This window comes from Capsicum annuum, chromosome 6 (assembly GCF_002878395.1).
Source record: "Capsicum annuum cultivar UCD-10X-F1 chromosome 6, UCD10Xv1.1, whole genome shotgun sequence".
Classification (NCBI taxonomy): Eukaryota; Viridiplantae; Streptophyta; class Magnoliopsida; order Solanales; family Solanaceae; genus Capsicum; species Capsicum annuum.
In genome coordinates this window covers 212,792,009-212,811,032 of record NC_061116.1, presented here as the reverse complement: position 1 = coordinate 212,811,032, position 19,024 = coordinate 212,792,009, and positions in this window count along the sequence as shown.

Genomic DNA, 19,024 nt, shown 5'->3' with positions numbered 1-19,024 from the left:
CCCAAGAAAGCTACAGACTCAAGCCAAAACTCATATTTTGAGAACTTGGCAAAAAGCCTGTGGTCTCTCAAAGTGCGAAGTATAGTCCTCAAATGCTGTTCGTGCTCCTTCTTACTCCTAGAATATACCAGAATATCATCAATAAATACTATCATGAAGGAGTCCAAATATGGCCTAAACACGCAATTCATCAGATCCATAAAAGCTGCTGGAGCATTGGTCAACCCAAATGACATCACCAGGAACTCATAATGACCTTAACAAGTCCTAAAGGCTGTCTTAGGGATGTCCGCAGCCCTAACTCTCAACTGATGGTAACTGGACCTCAAATCAATCTTAGAAAACACTACTGCACCCTGAAGCTGATCAAACAAATCATCGATGAGAGGCATAGGATACTTATTCTTCACAGTAACCTTATTCAACTGCCTGTAGTCGATACACATACTCAAGGAGCCATCTTTCTTCTTTACAAACAAAATTAGAGCACCCCAAGGAGATACACTCGGTCTGATAAATCCCTTACCCAGAAGATCCTGAAGCTAACTATTCAGCTTCTTCAGCTCAACAGGAGCCATACGATACGGAGCCATAAAAATAGGTCGGATTCTAGGCTCGAGGTCAATAATAAACTCTACATCACGCTCAGGAAGAAGTCCAGGTAGGTCGGTCCGAAATACATCAAAAAACTCGCGAACAATAGGGACGAAGTCAAGTGGGGGACTCTCAGCACTAACATCCCGAATATATGCAAGAAATGACTCACAACCCCTCGATATCAGTCTCCTAGCCTGGATGTACGAAAGTATCCCCGTCGGTGCGTGGCTAACAGAACCCTGCCACACAACTGGGGGTATGCCAGGCAAAGCTAAAGTAATGGTCTTAGCAAAACAATCCAAGATCGCATGGTAAGAAGACAACTAATCCATGCCTAGAATCACATCAAAATCAACCATATCTAGGACAATAAGGTCAATATGAGTATCAAACTCCCAAATAGTGAACAAACAAGATCTATATACCTGATCCACTACTAAAGAGTCACCCACTGGGGTAGCCACACGTAACGGCACAGATAAAGACTTCAAATATAAATCCAGGAGCGATGCAAAATAAGTAGAAACATATGAAAAGGTGGAACCGGGATAAAAAAAAAAGCAGAAGCTGGCTGATGGAACACGAAGATCGTACCTGTAATCATACTATCCAAAGCCTTAACCCCTGATCTACCTGGAACAACATACAAATTGCCCTGTTCACTACTAGACTGGATACCTGCCTGACCGCCTGCCCTACCTCACTGCGGACCACCTCTAGAACCTTGGAAACCACCTCCACGACCCTGTACACCACTCCTGCCTAACTGTGGCACTGATCTGATCGGTTGTATGGCCAGAACTAGAGGCTCAATCATTCTACGCCGAGGATACTCACGGGCGAAGTAACCAACAACTCCGCAGTCAAACATGCCCCGGGCACCCTACTCTGACTAGAAGGTCCAACGAATCCAGGATGACCACCTCTACTCGACGATCTTGACTGAACAACCCTCTGCGGCTGGCTGCTACTCTGACCACTGAAACTATATTAGACGGGCTGACCCCTATCGGATATCTGAAGTGATGCCTGAACTAGCTGACTAGGCTGACCCTGATACTGAGAAAGCTGCTGATGAGGGTACCAATAGTGAAATCCTCAGCCTGAGGACTGTGAACCACTGTAACTATCCTGGTAGCATGGTCTCTTATCGCTGCCTCCTTGGGCCTCACGATCTATCTCCTCTAGGGAATAAATATGGTCAGCTATTTTTGAAAAAGACTTTCTTGAAGTCACCAAACTCCGAGTAGCCCTACGGAGTGACAATCTCAATCCCCTAACAAAGCATTAAATCCGCTCGTACTCCGTATCTAGAATCATAGTGGCGTGTCGGGCTAACTCATGATATCTCGCCTCATATTCCACCACAGTCATGAAACCCTGCCTCAATGCGGTAAACTCATCTCGAAGATGCTGACGCACGCTACGAGGCATATACTTCCCCAAGAAAGCCTCGGAGAACTGAGTCCAAGTCACGGGTGAAGATCCAGCTGGCCTGGAATTAAGATAGCCTGTTCACCACCTCCTCGCTGCCATGTCGAACTGATAAGAAACAAAGTCTACTCCTCGTGCCTCAACCAGCCCTAAATTCTGTAATCGTTGCTCACAACTGGATAGGAACTCATAAGCATCCTCTCCCGGGGTCCTGACAAACTTGGATGGAGTCAATCTAAAAAATCGACCCAACATCTTCTGCTCCTTTGTAGACATAAGTGGCTGGGCTACTGCCGGGTGTGGGACTACTGGTGCTGGCAGAACCTCTACCCTCGGCGCCGCTGCCGCAGGCTGTGCCCCTAAATCTACACCACCTTGCGCTGCTGGCTGAGCTCCCACGACCGGTGACCCGCCAATAAACCCTAATAACTGAACTAATATATCCCGAATAACCAAAGAAGATATAAAGCAGGTGGAGCCTGGGCTGCCCCCTGGCCCACCTGCTGATGTAGCGGAATACCTGGAGCTCTCTCAATCCCAGAAGCTATAACGGTATCGGGTGATGGATTTCTGGCCTGATCTCGGATAGGGGCTGCTGCTCTACCCTGCCCCTAAAATCTGGGTCGACCTCGACTCTAAGCTAGAACTCTAGAAGTAGACACGCAATCCCGACCCCTTGCTCTTGAACCTCGTGTCCTAGCCATCTGCGTAAAGAGTGAACCAATAAAAAGATTATAACCAACCCAGACTCAACGCAAAAAATGGATCAAGAAAATGAGATTTTTTTTTTCTAAAAATGCTCTGTAGCCTCCCATACAGACGTCTCCGTATCGATCCGCAAGACTCTACTAAACATCGGCTCTAGTACTAACAATACCAGTGTGACTTAGGCTTTGATACCAACTTGTCATGACCCGATTTCTCAAGTCGTGATGGCGCCTACCTTATCCCACTAGTAGGCAAGCCACACCATAGCGCAGAATGATAGGTAATGGGCTAATAGACAGAGACAAGTATGATAATAACAACTATAATAATAAGTGAAAACCAAGAAGAGAGCATATGTATTATATAAAAATGAGAGGAGGAAAAAGGACCAACTATATAATTAAATTCCTCCCAAGACCTGATAAGGTCAGTACTAGAGCCACTACTAACAGGTACCCAGAGTACTAGACAAAAAGCTAAAATGTACATAAGTAGTCTCGAGTGAAAAAGACTAACTAGAGTAGATAGAGGAGGATCAGCCTCGGATGACAGTAAGCTTACCCCGCTCTAAACCAACACTGAAAGGCAGGAGCCACGTTAACGCCGAATGCTAGTACCTGGATCTGCATCAGGAAGAAGATGCAGAAGTATAGTATGAGTATAAAAAACAACGGGTACTCAGTAGGCATGATTAGTCGACTGAGCTTAATACAGAAAAGATGTAACTACAATGCAAGGACGTAATCTGAGTTATTAGTAAATAAGGATGGAAAGGTAAACAACTACCAAGCTATGCAACGACTATAAAGTAATAAACTTGTGCGATACAAAAATATGATGCAGTAATAATAATTAAATGAACCATAACCTAACTGAGCCCCCATAAGCCCGCTAGGCACACTGAAGAAGACAATTAACCCAACCGTACCCCCATAAGCCGCTGGGACACACAAGTGATGAAAGTAAACATAAATAATCAGATGCTGGACTCAAATCGAAACTCAGAGTAACCCCAACTATTATCAGATGCCGGACTCGAACCGAAGCTCAGAGTAACCCAACTATTATCAGATGCCGGACTTGAACTAGAGCTCATAGTAACAATAATAGTCAATTGCCGGAGTCGAACCAGTACTCATAGTAATCATAATAATCAATTGTTAGACTCGAACCGGAACTTATAGTAACCATAACCCACCGATAATATTAAAATCCATTCTATATTATAACAATGTCAACGTCTAAATAATCATCCACCAATTTTAATTAAAAAGGGCTAAATTAAAGATTTTGCAATTAAATTTTATGTCCCAAAGTGATAGGTGCTATATTCTATCGAAAGGTAAAATACCAAAATCTACTACAACGGGGTCCCAATCTGAATAAATAGGACAGTTTATACATATCAAATAATACGTATCTACAAGCACTTATCCAACGCTAATATAATAGTAAACCTAGCCTACCTGGACGCCAAAGCTATAATATCTGTCCGTAAAGCCTCCGAATAATATCCCGCTAGAACCCAAATTTAAATAACATCAAAGAAATTATTTCTACAATATCTCTTAACTTATATGTAACTTTGTAAGGCTAAACAAGAAATCTAAATAATTTAAAAGAAATCAACTGAGAAGATCCAAATATGGAAGAAGACCAGCATATCGTGTTTATATAAAAACTTGCAGTGAATACAAGTTCACTTTAAAAGGGGTCAAAGTTACTATATATCTATATATATTTATTTATAAAATTTATGTAAAGTTATGGCCACAATTTAAAGTCACAGCAGATCATTTCTTCACCCCATGTGTACGGTTATATTGACACAATTAATAATTTCTCTATATTGGGTACATAATCAAGTATAACATAAATGTATAGTAAAATAATTATAATATTTTAAATATACCATAATTAATAAAAAAAATTATTTCTAACAAAACCTCTATTATATAATAGTAAATTTTAACATTTCTAAATTTTACAATCTCCGCTTAAAATATTAATAAATCATAAAATTCTATTATAAAGTAATATAAATATATCATCACTTAAAGAATTTTACCAATATCGAAACTATTCTAGAAGGATACTAAATTATATATCTACCAAATGCCAAATTAAATTAAAAAATCCACGTTATATTTAGATAGTACTACAATTATATGAAAACACAGTAAAATGATCGTAAGGGTCATTACAATTAATCTAGGACTAGGGTACTAATACCCTAATTGAATATAGGGTCAACTACAACTTTAATTGAGTCTTTTGTCAATTGCATGATGAGATGGTACTGCGTTCCTCCCGACCAGAGTCGGTGATCGATCACTCTGAGCCGAACCAATTCTTACTACCTCATATGTTAGACTAATACCTTAATTGATTTATTTAGGACTAGGGGTGAGTTCTCATAATATCAACTACAATAGATGACAACGCCTATTTGATAATTTATAATGGACGGGTAATTTATTGCAATATATGACTTAATCTATTTGATAATTTACAACAGATGAATAATCTGTTGCAACAGATGACTTAATCTGTTTGATAGTTTACAACAAATTCATGATCTGTCTCAATAAATGGCTTAATCTATATGATAGTTTATAACAGATGTGTAATATGTTGCAACAGATTACATAATATGTTTGATCCAACAGAAAAAACATCTGTTGCAATAGGTTGAACATTTGTTTATATATAATTCAATTGAGTTCATATGTTAGACTAATACCTTAATTAAATGTGAGTTCTCATAGGGTCAACTACAACTTCAATTGAGTCTTTTGTCAATTGCATGATGAAACAGTATTGCGTTCCTCCCGACCAGAGTCGGCGATCGATCACTCTGAGCCAAACCGATTCTTACTACCTCATATATTAGACTAATACCTTAATTGATTAATCTAGGACTAGGGTATTAATACCTTGATTGAATAATCTGGGACTAGGGGTGAGTTTTCATAGGATAAACTATCAATTAATCTAGGACTAGGGGTAAGTTCTCATAGGGTTAGCCACAACAGATGGCAGCGTCTATTTGATAATTTACAATATATGGGTAATCTGTTGCAACATATGACAATCCATTTGATAATTTACAACAGATGGGTAATCTGTCGCAACAGATGACTTAACCTGTTTGATAATTTACATCAGATTCATAATCTGTTGTTACCTAATCTGATTGATAATTTACAACAGATGAGAAATCTGATGCAATATGTTGAACATTTGTTATTTACAATTTCAATTGAGTTCATACATTAGACTCCTAAATTGATTAATCTAGGACCAAGGGTGAGTTTTCACAGGGTCACCTCCTAGAGTACTCGGTCAACTACAACTTCAATTATTTTTATATTATTTTAAAAATTACGCATATATCTTATGATTTTAAAAATAAATAAGATCATTTCGGACCAAATTAACATTTTCAAAACTACTTTTCATTCTTTTCTAAAATACAAATAATATAGTACAGATAAAAACTACTCAATAAATCTGCTCAACCCTCCACAACAAATCATTTTTTTCTCATTTTCGACCACATAGGTGTTATTTTCGACATCATTTTATCTTGTATCAGTTGTTTTCTTTGTCTTCATAGGCAACAGAGTTCGAGAAGAGCTCTATATTTGTTTTTTTTTTCTAAAAAATAAGGGATTTTAAGTTAATGATGAAAAATAAAACTTTTACTTGTATAATCTTCGAGAATGGGTTTACAATTTTGAGTTTTGATGCTAAAATCATAGGAAGAACTCGAGAAATCCCTAGTTTCTGTCGCAGTGTTCCGTTGACTGTCATGGTATAGTTGGAAGGTGTTGGTGGTAGTGGTGGTGTTGGTGGTGTTTGTGGTCGTCGTGGTGATGCTGGTGGTGGCATTGGTTGGTGGTGTTTGTGGTGATGTTGGTATTCGTGGTGTTTGTTTGTTTGTTGGCATTAGTTGGTGGTGTTTGAGGTGGTGGCTGTTGGTGTGTCGGTATTCGTGGTGTTTATAATGTATTTTTTAAGTCTATGCATACATCAATTGTAATGTAGTTTTTGCTTTTCTTTATCTGTAAGTACAATATGTCTCCCAAAAAAAAAGAAAATGAAAGTGGATCAACTTCTGACCACTAAAAAAAAGGCTACAGTACAGACGGATTCGGAGGAACTTCCTGAACAATCTCAGTCAGGAAAAAGTGAAGCTAAGGAGAGATGTGAAAACAACGTTGAGGAAGGTGGACAAGGGTCCGTAGATGGTGATGAAGAAAATAAAAGTGAGGAAAAGAAGGAATTGGAGAGTCAGAAAGAAAAAGAGGATGATCATCAACATGATGATAATGGATCACCGACGGGTCGTGAGTTAATATCGACATCCCAGCATGATCCTGCCAAAACTTTGAGTATTGACAAGTTTGAAGTTGCGATGCCGATAAATGAACCAGAAGGAAAGCAACTAACTGGACAAATTGTACTTAAATGTCAGATGGGGAAAATTTTTGAACATTTAATGAAAATTACGATGAACGAAAACATAGGCGGACTTTTTAAGAAGAGCTGCTTTGGACGCTTTCTTGAGCTGCCTGAGGATCCCTCTGCCCGTATCCATTTCCCTATGACAATGGTATATGGTCTTCTCAAGCGCAAGATCAAGTACACGGGGGATGATAAAGATTCGGAGGAGGGGGCAAAAAGAAGATAGATGAAATCTGGATAAACTACTGTGGCATGCCTGTTTGTTATGGCTTGCCAGAGTTTGCCATAATGACGGGCCGGAGATGCCATCATCCAGAAGGACCACCACCCCGCAAAAGATCCAAGGCAAGAAAATGCAAGGAAAAAATAGATGGGTTGTTTGACATTGCTCGACGTGGCTACAAAGCATCGGATTTGTTGACCGATCTCGAGGTTAAAACCATACCAGAGCAGTACAGGGAGCAATTGTGCTTACTTTGGTTTACCTATTCGGTTATATTGGCAAGAGATGTCAACAAGGTCATAGAAGATGATTTGTTGGCGCGTGCTGAGGATTTTGATAAATTCAACAATTATCCCTGGGGATATGACAACTTCTACTTGACTGTCCAATATTTACTGACAAAGCTATCCTCAAGGACGACCATATTATATGGCTTTCCTTGGGCTTTCATGGTAAAATTAATCACTAATTTTATTCATCCATTAATTTATATTGAATATAGTTATTATGATTTTTTTTGCTTGCTTCCTATTTAAAATTTTTAGGCTTGGGCATTTGAAGTCATTCCTCCCCTCCGAAAGCAGTTAATAGATTACCCGGATGAGGTTTCTCATCCAAGGATGTTTAGGTGGTTGGCTACAAAGAGCAACACTAATATTAAAGAGGCTGATCTCTTTAACCCTCCGGATGATGCAGTACGGCTTCTTCAAGTAAAATAATTCTACTCAAAGATAAGAAATACATTGAACAAATGTTATATCTGGTGCATGAGATGTTATATCTGATACACCAAATGAGACATCTGTTGCGACGGGGTATATTTGTATCAGATTACCTGTCTGTGGCTTTGGTTCTCTGAACCCGACTCCTAAAAGATTAACTATCTACTGCAAATTATGCAATAGATGTTTAATCTGATAACATATCGTTCATCTGTTGCGACGTACAAATTATTTATTACATAATAGATTACCCGTCTTGTGCAGCTGTTGCAACAGATGATTGATATTTTGCATCAGATTATCCATGTGTTGCTCTATTTCTCTGAACCAGACTCAAACGAATTTTAACCATATACTGCAAACTATGCAACATATGGGTCTTTTTTTTTAAAATGTAGCCCAACTGTAAAAATTATTATATTATATGATTTAAATGCATCTGTTTTTTTTTCTTTTTTGTAGGTTGTGCATCCATGGATCGTGTCTACTGAGGAAGAGTCGGTGATGACTTCTTATATTACTCTAGGTCATATTGATATTATTGCAGACCCAACGGTGGAGTTAATAAAAATGGAATTGGCTGGAGCAACAACCATAAGAAGAGCAGTTAGGCAAGGTCAGCCTAATGTTGAGGCTCTTCATGACCAACCTTTTACTAAGGCAGATCCGGGTGCTTTTTCTGGTGGAGTTGTTGGTGTTGGTGGCAGGAATGTTGATGCTTCTACCACTCATGATGATGAGCATGTTGATGCTCAAGAAATAATAAATATGTTTGAAAACACCCTTTTTCGCCCTTACACAGGTCTCTCTCACCCTCTTCACCCTCCTGTTCTCGTTGTAAATGCTATGAGTGCAAGGACAGACAGGATAAAATCTTTAAAAAAGTAGAGGCTATCTCTAAAGTTATCGAACAATTCAAATCCAAGAGGTGTGTCATACCATCCAAGAATATGAGGAAGCCACACACTCCTACAACGTTAGTTAGGAGAAAAAAAAGAGCAATTAGAGACGTACTCTCTGCTCAGAAATTAAAAGAAATTGCAATTCCTCCCTCTCCAAAAGCTGTTGAAGTTCTGGAGCCAGTCAACAAGGTGGACATATACGCGGAACTTGGCGCCGAAGAGAAGAGGGATCTGCGACAGGCCAAGAATGCCAAGCCAGGCGCACCAGATTATCCCAGGCCTCTCTTTTCCCCCCAAGACTTCCAGACTATGACTGATATGTGTATGCTGTACGAGGACAAGGAAAGTTTACTTTTCCTAACCTAGCCCTTCTAATCTACCCCATAAAGAAGAAACTACACAATAGATTTCACATCTGTTGCAACAGCTGGGTATACTGGTGCAACTGGTTGTAGTTCTGTTGCAACTTATTATCCATCTGTTGCATAAGTTGCGTTGGATTATTGATTCAGGGAACCCTATACAACAGATGGACCATCCATTGCATCTTTACAATTACTAACCTATTTAAAAATTGACTTCTTATCTCATATCATGTTAACATAATGCTATGCCTCATGAGGAAAAGGCAATTAACGTACCGGGAAGCTTATGATGCTGTCGATAGGACAATGGACCTCGACTTCTGCAAGAAGGTCAAGGATAGGTACGATAAACTCAATGGAGAGGTATCAGCCCTTGGCGTGGGACTTGATTTCCTAGTTCCTCCGTTGGTCTTGGATGAAGAAGAAACGTTAAGATATGTTAGAGGAGACAGGCCAAATCCACACGGCAAGAGCTGGACCGAGGCAAAAAGGATTGTTGCCATCATTAGCTTGAACGACATATATTATCGAGCTGTTGAGATACTACTCGAGGAGGGAAAGATCAATGTTTATGATTCCAACGTACCTCTGGTCAACGATTTCAATATTTTTCTCCTTGTGATGCCATTGATGGTGCCGTTGCCCATCTTGTTGAGGGAGAGTAAACTGATGAATCATTTGTCAAAGAAAGTATTGATGAAGAAATCATGGGATTTTGAAGGTCAAAACAGGGGAATGATTCTTCCAAAAGATGATGCCGCTAAAGCGAGCGGCTCGCACGCTCTTGCACACATCGAATATTTGCTGACCATCATAGTAATGGCCAAGCCAATGAATTTTATGTGTGACAATGCTGTGGCAAACCTGCAAGAGGTCTGGGCTTATGGGGTACTAACTGGACGCTTGAAGCCTGTGTATATAGAAGAGCCTGTGAAATATAAATTTTTAATTTCAAGTCACCCTTCACTTTATTACATGTACATGTAGTGACAATAATTTTTTTATGATGAAAGTTGAGTTTTTTATAATGAAATAGATTAGATTGTCAATCTGTTGTAAAATATATTTAATTCGTTCTGGCAGATAGTTTATCTGTTGCAATAGGTTGGTCATCTGTTGCATTACGCCGATGTTATTTCTATGAATAATCTAATAATCTAAGTCTAATCTGTTACAACAGTGGGAAGACCTGTTTGATAATTTCCACAGATGGCCTAAATTTTACAACATATGCCGAAATCTTTTTGATATTTTCCAACAGTTACGCTTGAATATCCATGTGCTCGTCGAAAACAAACCAGTAGCAAACACACACACCACCATGAAAATTTTAGCAATTAGGCTTCAATATTCATGTGCCCAGCAACACCAAACCAGTAGCAATAACGACAACAATATAGTATCTTCTTGCTCTATTTTGTTTCTCTTCATAAGTGTTGACTTTCTTCAACAAATCCCAGATTACACGATTTGCTCGTGAAGGGTTCTTCATACAAATCGAATTAATCGCATCCATCCAATTTCTATAAAAAAAAGAGAACTCAATTACAAAATAATTACAAGTCAATCTTTAATCAATTAATTAAATAAAAAAAATATTATCTTTAAAATCTTACAAGTAAAAAACCTACGACTCGGATTTTGTTGAGTCCAAGAAGTCTTTAACAGAGCTTCATGACCGCACTTACAATATCGAAAATCTTTATCACAAAAAACAGTGGAAGATGCGCTCTACATTGTCAAGGTCAGTTGGAAAAAATAAAAGTAATAATTTGAAGAATTTGTATAGATAAAAGAAGATGACAATGAAGAAGAAGATTTGGGAATTTAGGGTTAAATTTTAGGAGGAAGATGAATATATAAGACAATGGGGGAAAAAATGACCATTGGGGCCAAGTTACGGCAAGTCAGCGAAATGTGCCAGGACTGACACTAACACATTTGATGCCTATTTTATTTTAGGTGTTTAAAATGAACATGTCTACTTTATGCCTATTTTATTTTAGGTGTTTGAACTGAACACCATCGATGGGTTGTGCCTTTTTCATTTCAATTCACTTTAACCTTTTTACACGTAGTGAAATTTTTTTACGTCCAACGAAAGTTGAATTTTTATAATGCAATAGATTCTCCATCCGTCGTAACAGTTATCCTACCTGTTCTGCCATATAGTTTATCTGTTGCAATAGGTTGGTCATCTGTTGCATTATCTCGATGTTTTTATCTAAAGTCCATCTGTTGCAACATTGGGAAGACCTGTTTGATAAATTCCAACAGATAACCTACCTGTTGTAACATATGTATAAATCTGTTTGATTATTTCAGTAGATGTGTCGTCTGTTGCAACAGATAAAGTCCATCTGTTGCAACATATGTCTAAATCTGTTTTTTTTTGCCCAATTGATGTGTCATCTGTTGTATTATCTTGATGTTTTTATCTAAAGTCCATCTGTTGCAATAGTGGAAAGACCTGTTTGATAAATTCCAACAGATCACCTAACTGTTGTAACATATGTCTAAATCTGTTTGAATTTTTCAATAGATGTGTCGTCTGTTGCAACAGATACATTATCTGTTGCAATATTTGAATTTAGTATTCCTTTTCAATTAATAAGTTCAAATCTAAGGAATAAATAAAATTCGTAGACAAAATAAAATAAATCGAAGTCTTCATAAATTAGCTGAAATAAGTCAACGAATAAATAAAATATAAAAAAATTATTATGGGTACAGATCTCAACAAATACATCAACAACAATTTAAGTATACTGCCAAGGATTGCTTTGACAAGATCAAGCTATGAAGATCTACTTAGTATGGACAAGTTGTTCTTCATCCGGTGTTATGGAATTCGGTTTTGCTCATCGTGGATCTTCATTGTCGCTTGCGTACGATTTCTGTGCTTTCTGTTCTCCGTTTCCATAAAAAGAGTAGCATATTGTCAATGCTGTTCAGTAGTAGCTTCTTCTACATCCACCTGGATAGCCAGAATTGGTCAATGATAATCACGGAGATACAACAAAATGAAAAAGGATAATTCATCTCTTCTAGCAAATCAAACAGGTCTTTTTCCCATTTTAAATTGTCCCAAACAGATTATATTTCTGTTGCAACAATAAATCAACTGTTGGGACAAATTTATACATGAGGAAGACCCTGTGTGATAATTTCCAACGGATGAACCATCCATTGCAACATATGAATTATCTGTTACAGCAGATAGGTCGTATGTTGGTACAAATGAAAGTTGTACGAAGAGCAGTTTGATTTGCTAAAACAGATGAGACATATGTTGCACCAAATAAAGTATCTGGTATAATAGGTTAGTCAACTGTTGTAACAGATGTATATATCTGTTTGATAATTTTCAGCAGATGTGTTATCTGTTGAAACAAATATGTGTCTGTTTGTTTTGTCAGTTGGAAGACATAATATATTCACCTTCTTCAACTCGTGCTGCTCTCTTTTGAACATTATACTGCTCTCCTTTGAACATTATACGTTGCTCAGTGCAACACACAGACAGAGGAGTTGTAATTTTGCTTTTTTGGATGCTTGATAATGCCCTGAAAATCACTCTCCTTCTCCTCTTAGCCCTAATCTCTAATGGAACTGATGGAAATAAAATCCTCTTTGATGGAATGAGACCCCTCTTAGATGTCAATTCCTTTACAGAAGCAGTTAATGCATTAATCACTGCATCATGTTTTGCCCTGCAGTCTTGACATTTGTATGCAGAATATTCACTGGGAGAGGCAAAATCTGTATAACCAGTATGATCATACTCATAATGTTTTGCTTTAAATACTGTAAGAAGTGCATCAGTAGCACCAGCAGCAGCACCACTAACACCACCAACAGCTCCATCAACAACAATAAGCCCACCCTCAAAAATTATTTTTCTTGTAATGGTTGTTGCTCAAAGCAATTCCATTTTTATTCTGTCGATGACCTTAGGATCCGATTAAGTTTGCACAGATCGTAAAGTAAGAAAAAATGGCATCTTCAACTCTCGATTGGTCAAAACTAGCGATGGATGCACATTCTAACATAAATCATTACATATATTAGAATGATGATTAGATCATTCAAAATAAAAAAACATTAATCAAAAGAAAAAATTAATTATAATTATACTTACTGCATCCTTCGGGGGGTTGAAGAGATCAAAAATTTTTGTATTTTTATGAGTTTTGTCCAACAACCATCTCAAGATTCTTGGACAGGAAACTCCTTCCTGGTAGTTCACTTGTTATCTTAAATAAGGAATGACTTCAAACGCCCAAGCCTATAAAATAACGCCAATAAATCAAAACCATTATTGAGCGAAAAAAATGAATGATATCATAATAAAATAAAGAAACATTTACCATGAAAGGCCATGGGAAGCCATATGAGTTGACTGTCTTTGGCGCTAACGGAGTCAACAAATATTTGACAGTCATTTTAAAGCTTTCATACCCCCATGGATAGCTGTTAAACGCCTCAAGATCCTCAAAGAGCTTTATTAAACCGAGGCTTATGTTGTTGTTAACGTCTCTCACCCAAAGAATATTATGTACAAACCAAACTAAACAAAATGACTGCTTATACTTCTTTGAAAGTCCTTTACCTTTCAACACTTCTATCAAATTTTTATTTTTGAAGCTTGGACCAACAATGGACACTAGGTCATTACGATCACACGTCTTGCCTTTGCCTTTTTTGGGTGTACGAGGTGCTTTTTTTGGGTTAGAATAGGTATAACTTGAGAAGGAGGATAACATTTTAGTCCAGTAACTATGGCAAATTCCTTCCAACCAAAACAAACAGGCATGCCACAGTAATTTATCCACACTTCATCCATCTTATCTTTATTTTCATACATAAACCTACGCTTGAGAAGTTCATATACCATTTTCATTTGGAAACGAGCATTGTTGTCCTTCGGCAAATCAAGATATTTCCAAAAGCAGTTGTCCCTGAAATAAGCATCCAATTTTTGTTCTCGAAGTATTTTTTTGAAGGTATCGAAAGATTTTCCCATGGTTGACTTAACCACGAAATCACCCATTAAATCTGCGGCACTATCGCACTGCATTCTCACAGGATAACGATCAATGCTGAAGGCTTTGACCAGGTCTTCAGTGGAAGGGCTATTAGCATCTACATCATGTCTTTTGAAATATTCCTTCTCCCCGTGTTCATCATATTCGGCTCCCGATTGAGATAACGCTTTTAAAAGAAGCTCATAGAGTGGTGGATGTAGCTTAGCTGCTTCACTTGTTCCTTTACTTGGACTTGATTCGGTTTCTGTTCTTTTGGGAACCATATTATCTAAAATTAATAGGAACATAAAATAATATATTGTTATTGATTAATGCATCGTTAAAATAGGATAACAGTAAATCAAACAAGTAAAACAGTAAAATAACAGTTGCAACAGATCACCGATCTGTTGCACCAGGTAGTATATCTATTGCAGTATATAACCAAACTGTTGCAGCGGATGAGTAATCTGTTGCAACAACACAAAATATACCACTCATCTTTTAAGACAGATGAATGGTCTGTTCTACAGATCACACAACTGTTGTGACATCATTTGTTGCAATATATAAGTGATCTGTTGGAATAGTTAAATAATCTATAGCAACGGATGAGTAATTTGTTATGAAAATACAAAATATATCACTCATCTGTTAAGAAAGATGAATGGTCTGTGCAACAGGTCATACATCTATTGCAACACATGAGTGATCTGTTGGAACAGTTATCAACGATCAATATTATTTAGATTTTTTCCAACATAAGGTCGTCTATCACGGTAGATGAATGATCAGTTGGAAAGATTATGTCTTGGGCTTTTTCTGTAGAAAGAGTTGGTAGGATTTTATCCAGTTGGAGGTTCATCTGTTGCATCAGATCATTAATTTGATGGTTCTTCCATTGCACCAGATGGTTAATTTGTTGCATTAGATTTTTTATCTGAAGCTTAATCTGTTGCAACATATGGTAAAGTTATTGCATCAGATTATTAATCTGTTGCATCAGAATTGTAATCTGATGGTTCCTCTGGTGCATCAGATGATTGATCTATTGCATCATATGATGAATCTATTGCAACAGATGGTTAATATGTTGCACCAGATGGGTAATCTGTAGGAGGAAACAGTAGCACGATTTTGTTAAACAAAAAACAATAATTTCACCATTTTTACCAAGAACAAGAATAGAACAAATCAAACCAAATTGTCCTTTTATTTTTATAAACACAAACAATAAAAATCAAACTTCAAAAAAATACAACAAACAACAAAATATCATAATTCACTTCGAAAAGAGAAGAGAAGAGAAGAAATACTAGAAATTAGGGTTTTATTCAGACCGCATTTCAAATTAGTGCAACAAATATTGAAATTGTTAACCAATACTATAAGAGAAGTTGACTCAAGTTCCTCGTTTTCTTCAAAACTAAAAAGGCCATAAATTTTTACTTGTGAAAGAAGAAAAGGATCGATGAAGAATTCGAAGCTGTTGTGGCCGGAGAGCAAGACTGTCACGTCGATTAAAGTCAAAAAGGAACTGGACTCCCAACTATTTGTAGTCGAATGTTGAAGTCGCCGAGGATTAAAACGAGAAATTTGTAGAACAGTTGGTTGGGAGAGAGTTGAGAGAAGCTATCGAGAGAGGGATAAGAAACAGGTTGATTGAATTGAAGAGGGGAACTCGAAGCCCAACTATTTGTCATCGGGGGTTGAAGGGAGAAATTTTGCAGAACTGTTGGTTGGGAGAGAGTTGAGAGAAGCTGTCGAGAGAGAGGAGAGAGTAGTTGGTTTGGATTGAAGAGGGTGTGGGTTGGGTTGATTTGTATTTTTGAAAAGATTAGAAAGTTTTAAAAATATTAATCAAGTCCACAATTAACTTGATCAAGTTTCCTAATAATGTTTGACCCTATCTGTTGGTCAATGTCACCAATCCTTCATTCAAGACTTAAAAAACACATATGCTTCAATTTTCTCTGAAAACTTCAATATTATTGAGTTTTTTAAAATTTGTTTGATATTATCACCAGTTCATTTTTTTCTTCCACTTCATTTCTCGTTCACAAAGTGTTCAAGAAAAGTTCGTTATTTAATTTATAAAGTTAGCAATTTTAAGCTACTGTTTATGAACGAAAGTATGTCGAATTGTTATTTGTTTATTTATTTATTTATTTTACATGAATTTGGTTTTACTCGATAAAGATTGTAACTAAATCAAATTTATAATATTTTTAATTGTGTGGATACTTACTATGTCGTATGAGCAAAGCAATGACATGTTGAATTCCTGAGATTGAATTTATTTTGTAAATTGAGGTAAATAATGTACACAAAAGTAACTTATTTGCTTTGATTTATAAGGCCATTTTAATTCATTTCGAGGGATATCACTAGATTAGAACATACAATGATCTGTGGAAATCTATTGTGTGTTTTAAATTAGTGTTGTGATGAGTTCAGTATGTAAAAATATTTTAATTTAGTAAATTTGTTTGTCCGAAGAAAATAATTTTTTAATATTGAATAATTTTTTTTTGCCCTGCCCAAAGAGAGCCTACTTGTTGATGTTGTAGACTCATTGTTGTGATAAGATTATTATTCTGATGTCTTTCCATTTTGATAAATTCATTCATGTTAGTGTTGTAAAGAATCGTTATTCTACTTGAAGATCATTGTTATTTTACCGTGTCAATTCTTGGTCCCCCCACAAAATAACACATAAAAATCTCACAACCGTCTCATTCGACTGAACCCTCTCACACCTTTATCTTTACTACTTTCTTTGATTGTTATTTTATCTTCACCAAAAGACCACCAACCCTCAAATCACTTTAACCAACCTTTACTGTTATGAATTATTTAGAAGTTGAAATATGTGTATCTAAGTTTGTTTTGACATTAGGAGGTTCATATGATTCAGAATAAAGTTATTATTATTGTTGTTGGTATGAGTAGGATTTTCAACCACAAATTTGACCATTTTCACTTGTAAAAAGGATTTGTTTGTTGGAAAACTTACTTTATTAGTATGTAAGGGCAATTCTAACTCAATTTAATAATCATAAAAACCTATTTGACACTAATTATTTATGGAAGGGTGAATTTGCATGCATCATTGCATAAAATTTAAATGAAAATCTAATCCTTTTTTCTTTTGTAAATTTTAAAAGATTATATCAATCCACATAGATGACACCTTCTATCCAGAATTTAAAGGAAAGTGTGCTATGATGCATGCAGTATATGGGCTAGTCACAGGTCCTAACAGCTTTTTCTCTTTTTCTATTGCTTTCTATTTGGGTTGAGGAAGAATCAAAGAAAATATTGGGCTTCATTGGGCCTTAAGGTTTTCGAACTTGATTGATTTGGTCCAGATGCAACAGAGCCCATAAGAGCTTTTGATAAAAGAAAAGTAAAATTTACGTAAAGTATAAATAACATAAATCCTAACAAGTTTACCTCTAATTACTCCTTATTTCTAATCTTTGCTAAATTATAAATAATTTTATATTTTATAATTTTTGAATACATAATTAGAATTTGAATACATAATTTTGAAGTTGAGATACATAATTTTGAAGTTGAGATGCATAATTTTGAACTTAAGAATGTAACAGTTAATTACTTCATTTTTGTTTGGATACATAATTAACATCTGGATATATAATTTTGAAGTTGAGATACAGTATTTTGATTATTGAGATACATTCATTTTTGAAACTATTTAATCGAGATATGTAATATATTAAATAGACCAAAGAGAGATGCATAATTAAAATTATGTATTCGAAAATTTATGAGTTTATGGATGTATCCGATCTTTTTTATTTTTTAAATAATTAATAAAAATAAATTATGGTGTTATATAATTTTTTTCTAAAGAAAAGGGCTTTCCCCCACGATTGATTCAGAGGGCGTAAACTCTTGGTTGGTTTGATTGATTCACCAGCCTTGGACGAAAAATGTACAGAAACTTAAATAATTTCACTATTGGGAGCACATGTCAAAAGCCAATATGTATAATAGGATAAAATTCACTCCATTTTTCAGCATTATCTTGGCTGTGTTTTGTAAAACAGCCAGGAGTACATGTTTAATAATAGGTCAAATACATAAGCAGGTTTGTCAACTTCACACGATCTTTTACTTTGACATCTTAATTAAACATTATACATTTTTGACACCTTAACTAGTATTCAAGTGTGTCATTTTGACACTTTTTATAGAATCAACAAAAATATATCATGTGTATGTAATACATTCGCTGATGACTTGTAAAGTGACGAATAATATGATGACATTTACCATTTTTCTTCAAAGTTATTTTTAAAATAATTAATTTAAATTAAAAAAATTAATCAACAAATGAGCCCCCCCTCCCCCGGCCCCCGAAATTCAGTTTCTTCGCACTGTTACTATAATTTTAAGGTATTCTTTTGTTAATTTCCTTCAATCTTCAAATCCTCTTATTTTATCTTGCATGTTCTTTTGATTTGGTTGAATGAATTGTGATATTTTATATTTTTGCATTCTGGTTTCCTCGTCTTTTTCAAATTATTCTTCAGTTCTTACCCACCCC